This window comes from Ursus americanus, chromosome 7 (genome assembly GCF_024610735.1).
Source record: "Ursus americanus isolate L20-20 chromosome 7, mUrsAme1.1.p, whole genome shotgun sequence".
Lineage (NCBI taxonomy): Eukaryota > Metazoa > Chordata > Mammalia > Carnivora > Ursidae > Ursus > Ursus americanus.
Genome location: NC_142133.1, coordinates 67,491,463 through 67,505,412, shown reverse-complemented (window position 1 = coordinate 67,505,412; position 13,950 = coordinate 67,491,463). Strand labels below are relative to the sequence as shown.

Here is a 13,950-nt window from a genome sequence, read left to right as displayed (position 1 = left end):
CTAAATTAATAAAAATGTGTTTTAAAATTCCCAAACATTAAAAAATATTTTTTTATACCTAACTTTATCAGATTGTGCTCAGAAAAAATGATCTATATATAAATTCTGTAGTATTTGTTAAGACTCCCGTTATGGTCTGGCACATAGTTAATGTTTGTAAATGTTTTCTATGTAACTTTATAAGTGATCTTGAAAAGTTATGTATTCAATAATTTTTGGGTATTGGGTCCTCCATATGTCTATTGGATTGAATTTGTTAAGTCAGTTACAGAAATCATCTGTATCTTTAACTAAATCTGTTTGATCTCATTATGTCATGTGTGAGAAACATTAAAAATCTACCGATGTTATAGATTTATCAATTTTCCTTATAATCTTGTCAGATTCAGCTATTTTTTTTTTAAAGATTTACTTATTTTAGAGAGATGGAGTGTGTGTGAGCTGGGGGAAGGGACAGAGAGAGAGGGAAAGAAACAGACTTCCTGCTGAGCATGGAGCTCCTTGCGGGGCTTGATTTCACGACCCTGAGATCATGACCTGAGCCAAAATCCAGAGCCAGATGCTTAACTGACTGTGCCACCTGGATGCTCCTGTTCCCTAGATAAGTAACTTTAAGGCTATGCTGTCAGGTCTGTAATTTCCTCATGACTTAATTTATTCAACTATTCATTTACTGAGCACCTATTATGTGCCAGGCATTGTTTAAGACAGTGAAAAAACAGCATCAAACAATATAGAACTATTACTCCTTTCATTATTAAGTAATGATACTCTTTATCACTAATAATACTTTTTGCTTTAACATTGACTCTGTATAATAATAATGTTGGTGTACCAGCTTTTAAAAAATGTAAATTTTCCTGGTTTTTTAAAAATCTTTTTGTTTTCATCAACATATGGCAGGTCTTTGGTTTTTGTTTTTGTTTTAAGATTTTATTTATTTATTTGAGAGAGACAGAACACAAGTTGTGGGGGGAAGGGACAAAGGGAGAAGCAGACTCCTCACTGAGCAGAGAGCCCAATATGGGGCTCAATCCCAGAACCCTGGGATTGTGACCTGAGCCAAAGGCAGATGCTTAACCAACTGAGCTACCCAGGTGCCCCAGGACTTTGTTGTTTTTTAAATCCAGTGTGAGAATAGCTGACTTTTAATGGAGTCAGAAAATCATCCTTTTTCTTTTATTTTGATCATGGGTATAGCAAGTTATTTTGCATTTTCTGTTTACCCTGTTCTTTCTTTTTTTCTCTTTTCCTGTCCTGTATTGTCTTGATTTTTTAAAAAAGATTTTATTTATTTTTCCTACAGAGACAGAGAGAGAGAGATTGAGAGAGTGGGGGGGAGGGGCAGAGGGAGAGGGAGGGAGAGAATCCCAAGCAGACTCCACAACAAGCATGGAGCCTGATGTGGGGCTTGATCCCAAGACCCTGAGATCATGACCCGAGCTGAAACCAAGAGCTGGAGACTTAACTGACTGAGCCACCCAGGTGCCCCACCATTGTCTTGATTTCTTTAAGTCTTTTTCCCTCTATTGTTGGAAGGTTGTATATTATATATCTATATTTTTAGAGGCTTTATGGTTATCGTTAATATTTAACATGTATAGTTGCTATTAACAATGTTTCCAGTTAACCAAGAGTTCTATCCTCTTCCCAAATAGCACAAAGGCCTTAAATTCTTTAAATTTAATCTCCCCACCTCCCATGTGACGTGTTCTTCTTCACTCATATTTAATTTACACTTGGTTTCTGTCCTCCAGTCTTCAATATTATTGATGTTGTTTTTACAATTAATATTTGTGCCGATTTTACCTACATGTTTGCCAATTTATCTCTCAACTATTTTCTGCATCTCATTTCCTCACTTTTGTTTTGATTTCTTTCTTCTGGGACTCCAGGAAGAACTAACTATCACAGATCTTCCAGTGATAGCCTGTGAGTAATAAACTTTTTCTCTGTTTGCCTGAAAATGACTTCATTTTAGCCTTATTTTAGAAGATACTTTACTGTGTATAATTTTTAGTTATTTTCTCTTATTATTTCTTTGAAGATACAAATCTAATCTTTCAAACTCCATTTTTACTGATGAGAAATCTGCTGTCAGTCTAATAGCTACTCTTTTTGGTAGTCTGTCCTTCTCTGGTTGCTTTTGAGACTTTCATTATCTCTGGTATTCTGTAGTTTTGCCATCATTTGCCTTTCTTGGTTGGAGTGTTGGTTGGTTGGTTGGTTTCATGCCTGGTCCTTCAATGTGAGCATTTACAACTTTCTTTCAGTATGGAAATTTTTCATCTGTTTTCTCTGAACATTGCCTCTTGCCCTATTTTTCTCCTTCAAGGAGTTCCTATTAGAGAGATGTGGTGTCTTCTCATTGTGTCCTCTCTCTTAGTTCTCTCATGCATTTTCCATCTCTTGATCCCTCTGAACAGCATCCTGCGTGATTTATTCAAATCTTATTTTTCAAGTAATAAATTCTCTCCTCAGTTATATCTAATATGCTATTTAATTTGCCTTTTAACCTTTTTTTTTGGTGACAATATTTTTCACTTCTAAAAGTTTTGTTTGTGTTTTAAAAACTGCCTAGGTTTTCTTTATCATAGCTTCTTTTCTTTCTTAAATATCTTTACCCATTTGTGTGCGCGTGCGTGTGTGTGTGTGTGTGTGTGTGTGTGTGTAGTTTTATGCAATCTTCTAACCGTATAGCTTTGTGTAACTGCCACCGCAATGAAGATACAGAAGTGCCCCATCCCTGCAAGGCCCAGGCTGCTCTTAGAGCCACACCCACTTCCCTCACTCTCCTGCTGTTCTTTTTTTTTTTTTTTTTAAAGATTTTATTTATTTATTCGACAGAGATAGAGACAGCCAGCGAGAGAGGGAACACAAGCAGGGGGAGTGGGAGAGGAAGAAGCAGGCTCATAGCAGAGGAGCCTGATGTGGGGCTTGATCCCAGAACGCTGGGATCACGCCCTGAGCCGAAGGCAGACGCTTAACGGCTGTGCCACCCAGGCGCCCCCTCCTGCTGTTCTTGACCTCTGGCAACCACAAATTTGTTCTCCATTTTTATCATTTTGTTATATCAAGCATGTTATATACATTGGATAATACAGTATGTAACCTTTGAGATGGGCTTGTCTCCCTCAGCATAATCCCCTTGAGATCCATTCAAGTTGTGTTTGTAATTAATAGTTCACTCCTTTTTATTGCTCAGTAGTATGCTATGGTTTGAATATACCATAGTTGTTTAAACTTTCACCAGCTGAAGACATCTGGGTTGTTTCCAGTTTTATGCTAATATGAATAGAACTGTTATGACTATTCATGTACAGGTTTTGTGTGAACATAAGTTTTCATTTCTGCGGAATAAATGCTCAAGAGTTCAGTTGCTGGGTTATATGATAATTGCATGTTTCATTTCAAAAGAAAGAGTCAACTGTATGCCAAGTGGCTATGTCCTAACACTGTACGAATGATCCAGTTTCTCCATGTCCTCACTGACATTCTAATAGGTGTGCAGTGATATCTTGTAATGCTTTGTGTTTCCCCAGAGGCTAATGATGTTTAGCAGCTTTTTATGTGCTTGTCAGCTGTCTGTCTTCTTGGGTGAAATATCTGTTCATATCTTTCCCCCTTTTCTAAATGAATTTTTTTTTTTTACTGTGCAGTTTTGAGAGTTCCTGTATTGTCTAGATACAAATACTTTGTTGAATATGTGGTTTGCAAATATTTTTCCCGAGTCTGTAGCTTATCTTCATCATTTCACAGGGTCTACTGGAAGCAGAAGTTTTAAATTTTGATGAGGTACGATTTATCAATTTTTCCTTTTAAGAATCATGTTTTCGGTGTCAACTCCTTCATCGTTTTAACTTCAATATCTAGAATTCTCTTTCTGATTTGCTGCTATATCTAGGTTGTAGCACACGAATTCTTTCCATTGTGTGTATGAGCTCTCCCTCATGCTGGTTTATTTCTTCATCTTTCTTGTATATTATGAACTCATTTTGGAGGATATGGAATATTCTTTTTTTCTTATATTAGTGCCTTGAACTGTGGGAGTCACTCTGCTTTGATGTTTTATATTTTCTCTTGCCAGGACTTGACAAATTTTGTGAGTCTTAGGCCAGTTTAGGGATTTCTATACCTTACAGGCACTAAAAATAGGCATCCTATACCCACATTTGAATAGTCTAGGGTTTTCATTCCCCCACTGGGCATGTAATCCATTCTGTATTGGGCACAGAGTTACTTTGCAACTTCTTTTTTTTTTTTTTTAAGATTTTATTTATTTATTCGACAGAGATAGAGACAGCCAGCGAGAGAGGGAACCCAAGCAGGGGGAGTGGGAGAGGAAGAAGCAGGCTCATAGTGGAGGAGCCTGATGTGGGGCTCAATCCCATAACGCTGGGATCATGCCCTGAGCCGAAGGCAGATGCTTAATCGCTGTGCCACCCAGGTGCCCCTACTTTGCAACTTCTGTGAGCCATTGGGATGCCTCTTTTTTTAGTACCCTTGTCATGAATTTAATAGACCATCTTGGCAAGGTCTCAGTTCCAACATCCTGCCTTTTTCAAGTTGAGGGTCATGTATCTTTCCCTTCGTGGATGTCCGATTCCCAGCCTCCAGCCTTAAGCCCTTGTATCAAAGTCCAGTATCCCACTTTGCCAGGTTACTACAGGATAACTGAAGTCTACTGCTCTGATTTTGAATCCACCTTTTGTTCTTGATAAAGAGTTTCCCTTTCTGTTTTTTCTTTCTTCCTTTCTTTCTCTCAATCTTGACTAATTAAATTTTTTGTATGAATTGATACAGCATTTTAATGTGTTTGTAGTGAAATTTGGTCCGCAATAGTTCAATATCCCATGCTGTCAGCACCAAAACACTCCACATGACAATTTAATTTTACAGAAAATTACATATAATCTGAGAGGTAGAGAATGAAAAATTAAGAATACAGAGACTATAAGAAAAAGAAAACAGTGATATTAAAATGATAAGAGTTTGACAAGGAAGCCCCTATTATTTCTTCACTCACAGAAGTATGGATTTGTTGGGACGCCTGGGTGTCTTAGTCCATTAAGTGTCTGCAGGTCATGATCCCAGGGTCCTGGGATTGAGTCCTGCATTAGGCTTCTTGCTCAGTGGGGAGCCTGTTTCTCCCTCTGCCTGATGCCCCCCCTCCTGTGCTCACTTTCTCTGACAAATAAATAAAATCTTTAAAAAAAAAGTATAGGTTTGTATGCAGAGCATCAACTTTTTTTCTTTTAAAATCTTCCTGTTTGTTTCTTTCTCTGATTCCATTTCTACCACCTTCTCTTGAATAGACACTTTGATACCCCGGGTATGCCGAACATGAAGAGTTCTAGGCCTTGTCCCAAGCTTTGTTTCCTGAATATTCCTCCTCATACTCTCTCCTCCCCAAGCCTGTACTGTAATTTTAGCTTGTTCCACCTTAGCAACAGGTTTCTGATTACCCAGTCACTTCCCGTGCCTATCACCTGGCAATGCTTTCTAGGCTTATCTCAGCTATCTAGTGCTCGTTTCACATCCTTAATCCCTAAATTGCTTGGTATTCTTTGTTTCCCAATTCTTCATGCCAAAAAGGCTGGCATAAAGTTAGCCTCATTATGGGTAGAATTCTGATAACTGGGAAGAAAAGCAAGGGGGCGGGGGGTCCCACGCATGAAGAAATGTAAGAGATTGCCACAGCTAATATGGAAGCAGAAAGGCCCTGTGTTATAAACTAAAACCATGGCTTAATTCTCATATTTCATTTTTTTTCAGGGCCATACACATTTTTACTCCTCCATTTTGTGTAATCAATGGTGATTCTGATTAAAGTTCCCCAAAGGATTCCTGTTGCACGTAGAACAAAATTTAAATTTCTTATAGTGGCTTACAATGACCAACGTGCTCTGGTCCCTGCCTAATCTCCGTCTCATCTCTGTATGTTCCGTTCAATATGTAGATTCAAATCTTCTCCTATTTCTAGACATTTTTCTTGGATTCTAATTTTAAATATTTCTTCTGTTTTAATGTTTTGTTTGTATTCTTCAGGGACTCCCTATTATCCATATGTTGGATCTTCTTTGCATATCTTCTATATTGACCACTTTGAACCAACGTTAAATAAATGGATATCACTTCAACTCATACATGTACTCTGTACCTAGTATGCTAGTGTGTACATCTGTTAGGGATCCAGAAAACAAAAAAGAAAATGAATCAAACATGTTGCATTTTGCTTTCTATGGCCAATAATCTACATATGGAGACAACTCACAGAAAAAATAGCTTGGTAAGAAGCAATGGTGTCAATATATGATTAACTACTAAAAGAGGGTAAAGATATTAGACGATGTAGGATGGAATTATGTAGTGAATCACAAAACTAAAAAGGCTGCTTCTAAAATCCAGGCTTAATTGGCTCCCATGTGGAGATTTGTCTTTTCCATTTGTTTATCAATGCTTACATTCATCTTTATTTCAGCACTACTGACGTTATATTCATACTTCAAATTTTTTCATTTTTGTGCTGCTTTACAAGTTTTCCCCTGGCAGGTATTTGATGCTTTTTATGTGTTCCCTCAGAATTTTGTACAAACTTTTGTTGTGACAATAACCACTTGGGTTGTCCAGAGCAGGGGCTCTAAAATCTGTTAGACCTGGGGTAAGATCTCAGCTCTGCCACTTACTAGCTTTGTTGACCTCAACCAAGTTACCTAACCTATAGCTTTATTTTCTTCATGTGTCAAAGGGGGAGAAGAATAAGAATAGATTGGTATAAGTGTTAAACTTGGTAATACATGTAAAGTGCTTAGTATGGTGTCTGGCACACAGTAAATGTCCGCTTATCTTTACAGGCACCTCTCTGTCTCCTCTACTGTACTATGGTCTCCATGAAGACAGGAACATAGTCCCAGTAAGTTTGTTGAGTGAATTTGCAGCCTATATAATCATCCTTTTTCTTGACCAAGGTCATATGGCATGTTGGTTCACTATCTCGGAGACTCTTTTACAGAGAAAAGATCCCCAAAGAGCCTCTCATGTGCTCATCTGGTAGGGCATGCTTAGGGGTAATAATTATTGGTACTTAATCTCCCTACCTATGGTCTAGGAAACTCTATTGATGGATTTCTCCAGATTTCTTGTGTCTGTGAATTTTTCCAGCCACTTTCCCTTTTGAAGACATGCCTGTACTTTTTCTGGGATGGCTAATCATTTTTCTTTTAAATTCACCTTTAAAATCTTATTTCAGAGTACACTGTATGCAGCTAAAGTTGTTTTGCATTTAGCAACTCTGAGAAATATGAACACGCAAATATAGGACACACTCTCCTCTTTCCTATGGTTACTCCAGTGTTGCTTTTCCCATGAAGTTTATTAAGAGTTTAAAGGGAGAAAAACAACCTGGCTGTCTTTCCCTTTGACTTACTGCAGTAATTAAAACAGTCCCTTTAAAAGTAATGTGTGGATATATTTATAGAAATATAGGTATAGTTCTGGATACGCTGGTTGTATATATGGATGAAAAAGTGTGGAAGAATAGATCTCAGAAAGTTAATGGTGGTAACCACTGGGTGGTGATATTATCAGTGTTTATTTTTTCTGTATACTTTTCGACATAAATCTTTGTTGGGTTGGTTTCTTTTCTGCTCTCACTTTAGCTGTGATAATTTTCTCAGATACTGCTAATTGTCTTCAAAGTCCCCTTTCCCATTCTTCTTTAGTAATAGAATTTTTAGCTAAGGACAGGGATGCCCAGAATAAACACTACATTTTACAGCCTCTCTTGAAACTAGGATTGAGCCACGTGTCTACCTTTTGGTTAATGGGATGTCATTAGAAATGTCACGTGCAATTTGGGGAAAGGGTCCTTGAATGAAAGATGTGCATCTGTTCCCCTTTCTTTCTCCTTCTTACTGACTGAGAGGCAGATATAATGGCTAGAAGTTGAGCAGCCTTTTGGATCATGAAGACAAAGCTCACACTCTAACGATAGCAAACTGGAAAGCTGGAAGAAGCCAGGATCCATGACAACTTTGTGGCCCTTGTCATGCCAGTTGTAGGCCTCTCATCTCTGGATGTTTTACATGAGAGCAACATGGATATTTAAGCCAATATTAATTTCAGTTTCATGGTAGAGCCAAATCAAATCTCAACTGACATGGAATTAGTGTATCATTCCTATTATGCTTTGCCTCAAAGGTGAAGAATTTATATTATATGCTCTGCCCTGGACACACATAACATGTTTTATGTAAGTGAACTGTTTAGCTGTGATTCTTATACTGTTCTAAGATTGTTCAGTCTCGTAAAGCTCTAGTTCAATGGCCATGTCAGCACACATTTCCCAGGAGACACATATGGCAGAACCCATTTGTAATAGCAAAAATTTCGAAACCACCGATGAACATGGTGAATAAATTGTGGTACATTCCTGCTATTGAATATTATACGACAGCGAAAATGAATTAACTATAATCACAACATTATTAATAAATCTTAGGCACATAACGTTGAGCCAAAAGCATAAGTCCCAGAAGACAACATGTAAATTCAAAAGCAAATAAAGCTAGCATAAAGTTTAGGCCCAAACATATGTGTAATAAAATGTGTAGAAAAGCAAGGGTGTGATTGAAGCAAAACTAAAGAGAGTGGTTACTACTGAGGGGACATTTGGGGGATGGGACGGAAGAGGGACATGTAAGTTTACGTAAGTCATGGAGGCCTTTTAGCTCTTGGGTTGAAAGGTGGGTCTGGGTGGTTTATTGTATTATTATAATACATACAGTATCAATCAATTAAATGAGGTTTAGTAAGGACCAAAGAACCAATCATAGTCCTTGATTTCTGACACATTATTAACATGAATCAGGATTATGATTAATCCAGTCGTGTGCTTCTGAAGTTCATAAAGCAATCGTAGCACTTACGAAGCCCCCTATTAGGCAGGCCTGGTTTTATTTCTATAAACCAGGCAATAAGCATAGATGCATTTCTATTTGTGTACCCAACTGTTTCCCTATCCAGGTTTTTAAAAATAAACTTTTAATTTTAGAATAGTTTTAGATTTTAAAAAAGTTGCAAAAATGGCACAGAGTTGCTGCAAACCCGCCACCAACCATCAACCCTGTTTTCCCTACCGTCAACATTTTACATTACTGTGGTACATTTGTTCCAATTATTGAGTCGGTGATGGTACATTATTACTGACCCTAACCAGATTGTAAGCTTCCTGAGAGCAGAGCTCGTGCGTCTCAGCATTCCCTGGCATCGTGCCTCTAGTCGGCTCTGCGTGTGAGGAACTGATGAGGAAATTAAACTCACTCAATGACTAACTTGTCTGCAAAAATAAGCTCCATATTTCACGATCATTTATCATTTGCTTTAAGCAGCTAAAGCTGCTTTGAGATATAAACCTGAGCTAAGTTGGGTTTAATGTTCTTAAAAGTCATTGTTTCTGAATTATTTAGAAGTGTTCTCATTAGAATGAGCACAGGGAGCCGAGTGCTGAAGTGGGTATTTTTTTTTTTCTTCCCTCGGTTTCTTTTCTAAATCAGGTCACAGAAAATGGATGCTATTTCTTTAAATAATATAACCAAGCTGATCCCTGGATTACAATTAGGTTACGTAACTTGCTTATGAGCTGCTTTTCATTAAGACTTGCAGTGGGCAATGGGGCTTTACATTTCAGAGCAAAGCTGGGAGAACAATCCTGCTAAAAGCCGGAACACATGCGGTGTCAGAGGCAGGGACTGTAATAACATCGGCACGGGAATGAGTTCAATGTAGGCGGCTTCTTTTCTCTTTAAATCCTTAAAACGTCCTTTGTCTTCCCAAACTCCCTGGTTCCAAATACATCTAAAATATATGAGCGGAGGGCCCTCACCCCGGAGGGAGGATCGGCTGCGCCGGTCCCCAGGAGGCTGAGCGGTGCAGAGTCCTCTAGGGAGGACATTATCAAGTTTCTGCAGAACCGTGGCTCTGTTTCATTTCTTGCAGAACACAAATTACTAGGAAACATTTTTAAAATGTAGCCAAGGGAGGTAACAGAAATCTTATTATCCACCTATCACTGTACCTTTGCAAATCGACCTTGCAAAGGTACAGGAAGTTCAAGTGGAAGGTGTCAGAAAACAAGAAATGTCGAAGGAAGCAAGTCAGAGGAGATCCTGGATGGGGGTTCATCAAAACGCACAAACATCTGTTCTTACAAGTGGAGATAAAGCCAACTTGCCCCAAAAGGAAGTTGTTCGTTGCCGTTGTGCAGGGTACTCACTGCAGGATGAGACCATTTTTGATGTAATATAAAAACCACCTCACAGAAGACGATCCGTGCTGGAAATTGAAGGTTTACAAGTTAGAGTCGGCAGCAAAGCACTCTTGACAGTAAGTGAGCAGGGAAAGGCTTCCGCTGGACAGTGAACCAGAACAGGCTCGTGGAAAGAAAAGACAGTGTGACGCCCAAAGTCTACCAAATGCAAAATTCTTTTTTTGAAATGGAGTCACTGCATAGTGATTAAAATGGCAATCAGGAACAATTAAATGAACTTGGAGCCCTTTATGTACTGAAGAAACACCTGCCATTTACTATCTGGAAACAGCCAAGGGGTCATTCTTTAAGCAGTTGAGCAGTTAAAGCTGGCTTCTTTTGATAAATGGGACCTCTTACATATTCCCAAAGTCAGGACGGATATTTTATTATACAGAGCTCTAAAAAAATGAATACAGAGAAGTCTATTTCTTTCAACTTATACCTAACTTTAAAAAGTCATGCTTAACTTTCCACTACTAATATTTAATATTTATGGGTAACTTTTATAAGTTTTTAAACTTTAAGATAAACCTTCAACTATCAATAATACTACCAATGTTGTTGTAAACTGCATGCTTGAATGCAAAGCAGTCAATTCACTCTAATGGTATTGCACATTAATCTTGGCTTCAACGCAGTCTAAAACTTGCCTGAGCCCTGTTGGTTGCTGGGGAGTCTTTGATTCTTGTGTGTGTGTCTAATTTACTAATGAACTTGGTGTCATTTAGGGCTGAAGCAAGCACATCTGAACGGGTCTGGCTGCTCCTGGGCAGCTGGGGAAGGGCACCCACAGTGTTCTGAACAGAGTTGGAAGAACACCAGAGCTGAGATGAGTCAGAGCCTCTCAAAGAGTGTGGTGAGTCAGAATCAATGCCCCCCACCCTACCCCAGCTGTAAACAAAAAAAACAAAAAAAACAAAAAAAAAAAAAAATTGGGGGGATTCTAAAAAGGAAGCTATTAAAGGACACACCACACCACAAATCTCCTCCCTGCAATCCTTTGCACCCTGAGTGTTGTGGGCCTCGACCATTCTAAGAAGGCACAGACCAGAGACCACAGTCTAAGTGATGGCCAGAAGGAGAGATGACAAAGCTAACTCTGATTCGTCACTGTAGCATGACGGATAATAAGAAAGGGGACAGACTGGCCAGCACCTGCCACTGGGGTGTGATCACCAGCAATGACTCTTTTTGGGTACCCTCCAAGTGGTCCCAGGAGGCCAGGAGATGCATCAGGGAACGTGTATGAGCCCCGGATCTTAGAGACTTGGGTTAAGTTTAATCCCTTCCTCTATCACTTACGCATGTGATATTGGGGCAAGTCACTTAAACACCCTGAGCCATATTTCCTTTATCCGAAGGTAGTAATATTCTTTCTCATTAAGTGATTGGTTTGGTGGGGCGAGGCGGGGAGGAGACTGCAGGTTGCTAAACAGGATTTCATGGTATTGCTTGGTTCAACACTGGGCCTAAAAGAAAGGCGGTACTGCATAAAGTATATGCTGAGTAATTATCTAAGTGATCCTGCCCCTGGATCGTCTGGGTGGGGCTGAGCTTGAAGACCCAATGGACGTGTTTTCCAGGACCATTTCTTTAGACCCTCGCATATCTCCCCGAGATCAGGCGCTGTCTGTCTTCTAGTCTGGGAATCATCTATGTCCTATGAGGAAACATTACAAGTTTACCTAAAGTATCAAAAAGCTCCATCCAGTAGCCCATTGATGTGTACAACCTTCCCCCAAAATGGCTCCCCTGCCAACATGCCACCACTGAAAATTAACATCTTAATGATGGTGAGAAAGCCAGAGGCTTTTGAACCTCCTTTCAGTCTTAGTGCTCATTTCGGAGAGGTATCATTCAGCATTTTCCTGAAGGCTTCTCCTCTGAAAGCTTTGTTTTGGGTCCACCCAACAGAAAGAACTTCAGATAAGGCACAGAAGTCCTATCTAAAACCTACAATCTAATAGGAGGAAATGACTGTGCGGACATTGGGGTGTACAGAGGCAGGCCGGGGTGGGGGGGAAGCATGAAGACAGAGTCGTGAGACCGTCTTGCTAATCCTATCATTCTCACAGGGCCTATTGTTCTGCCATGCCCCAAATAATGATAATAATAATGCTAATGAGATAATAGTAATAATGAAATTGCAAACATCCTGAGTACTTAACTGCATACCAAACACTGTGATCAGAGCTTCAGGTATCCATCCATACATGGCTTCCTTAAATTTTTACAACTCGATTAGGTAGCTTCCCTCATTGAACCAGATTCCAGATAAGGGAATTAAGGCAAAGTTTCCCCTCTGGGAGATGCTAATGACGTTCGTTTGCTTCTTCATCTGAATTTCAGCACCATATAAAAATTTGGGAAACAAAAATGGAAGAAAAATTTTCTTTTGATTCTAGATGCTTCAGGAAAGGGGGAAAGAAGAAAATTACCATGACCTGAGTGGTGATGATGTGCCACGCACCTTCACATACGTGAAGTCATGTCATCTTCATTTCAAGGTGAAGAAACAGAAGCTCAGAGAGGAAGGGGAGGTTAGGTTGAGCCCAGATATGCCTTGCAAAGTCCACGATATTTCCATTCTATCAGGGAAATTCTGGGTCTGCCACTTACTACCTATCAAAGTCACTTACATTTTCCAAACCTTAGTAGTAAAAGGGGGATAAAATGCCTGCCCCTCTAGCCCTTAGGACATCTTAAGAAATCATATAAAGTAATTGGGGTGGTCTAAAAAACAAAACCGATCCCAACAGCAAATAATTCAAATTCAGGTAAAAGAGATATAAACATAAGTATGTTTGTTTGTTTGTTTGTTTTAAGTTAGGTGTCAGGGCACCTGGTTGGCTTGGTTGGTAGAGTGTGTGACTCTTGATCTTGGAACTGTGAGTTTGAGCCTCATGTTGAGTGTAGAGACTACTTAAGAATAAAATCTAAGGAAAGGAAAAAAAAGAAAAAGAAGTTAGGTATCACTATACCTGTTTCAGCAAAATGTTGGGAGCACGGAAGAGTTATTTCTGATGTTTGGGTGAGCCATGGAAGAGCCATCTAGAAGGTGACATTTGAGCCAAACCTTTAGGATGAGGGGGATTTCACTAGGTTAAAAAACAAAAAAAGGAAGTAGAGGAGGGTACTGTAAGGAGAAATGACAGCAGCAAATGCATGGAGGCGTGAAAGAATGTGATGCGTCCAGGACACAGTGATCTGTAGAGAATGGCCAGAGTACCAGGGGCTCTGGGATTAATAGATGATGAGCCTAGAATGATTGGACCAGACTGAGAAGGCCTTGAATGCCATGCTAAGACCTTTGGACTTAATTCTGTAGACAACTGGGAGCCACCAAGGGTGACTACCCAAAGAATCCACAAGGACAAAGAGTCTAAGCAGGGCCTTTTGCCATCCTGTTCTTGTGATGATCACAAAGTCCCATGTTCAGAACATCACAGTCTGTTGCCATGGAAATAGTAATGGGCCTCACTATGGGAATAAATTATCCTCATCATTATACCTTTCTTCCAAGGAACTCAAAGTGTTTGTTGTATGTGTCCTTTCTTTCTTTCTTTCTTTCTTTCTTTCTTTCTTTCTTTCTTTCTTTCTTTCTTTCTCTCTTTCTTTCTTTCTTTCTTTCTTTCTTTCTC

General features: G+C 39.3%; 1 long non-coding RNA gene across 1 annotated transcript; it reads left to right on the top strand.

Moving 5' to 3' along the window:
* Nucleotides 1–6,649: 6,649 nt before the first annotated feature.
* On the top strand, nucleotides 6,650–13,067 carry LOC148109723 (uncharacterized). The gene is made up of 3 exons (XR_015725331.1): nucleotides 6,650–6,913; nucleotides 11,038–11,165; nucleotides 12,715–13,067. It is a non-coding gene; the product is annotated as an uncharacterized LOC148109723 (long non-coding RNA).
* Nucleotides 13,068–13,950: the final 883 nt, after the last annotated feature.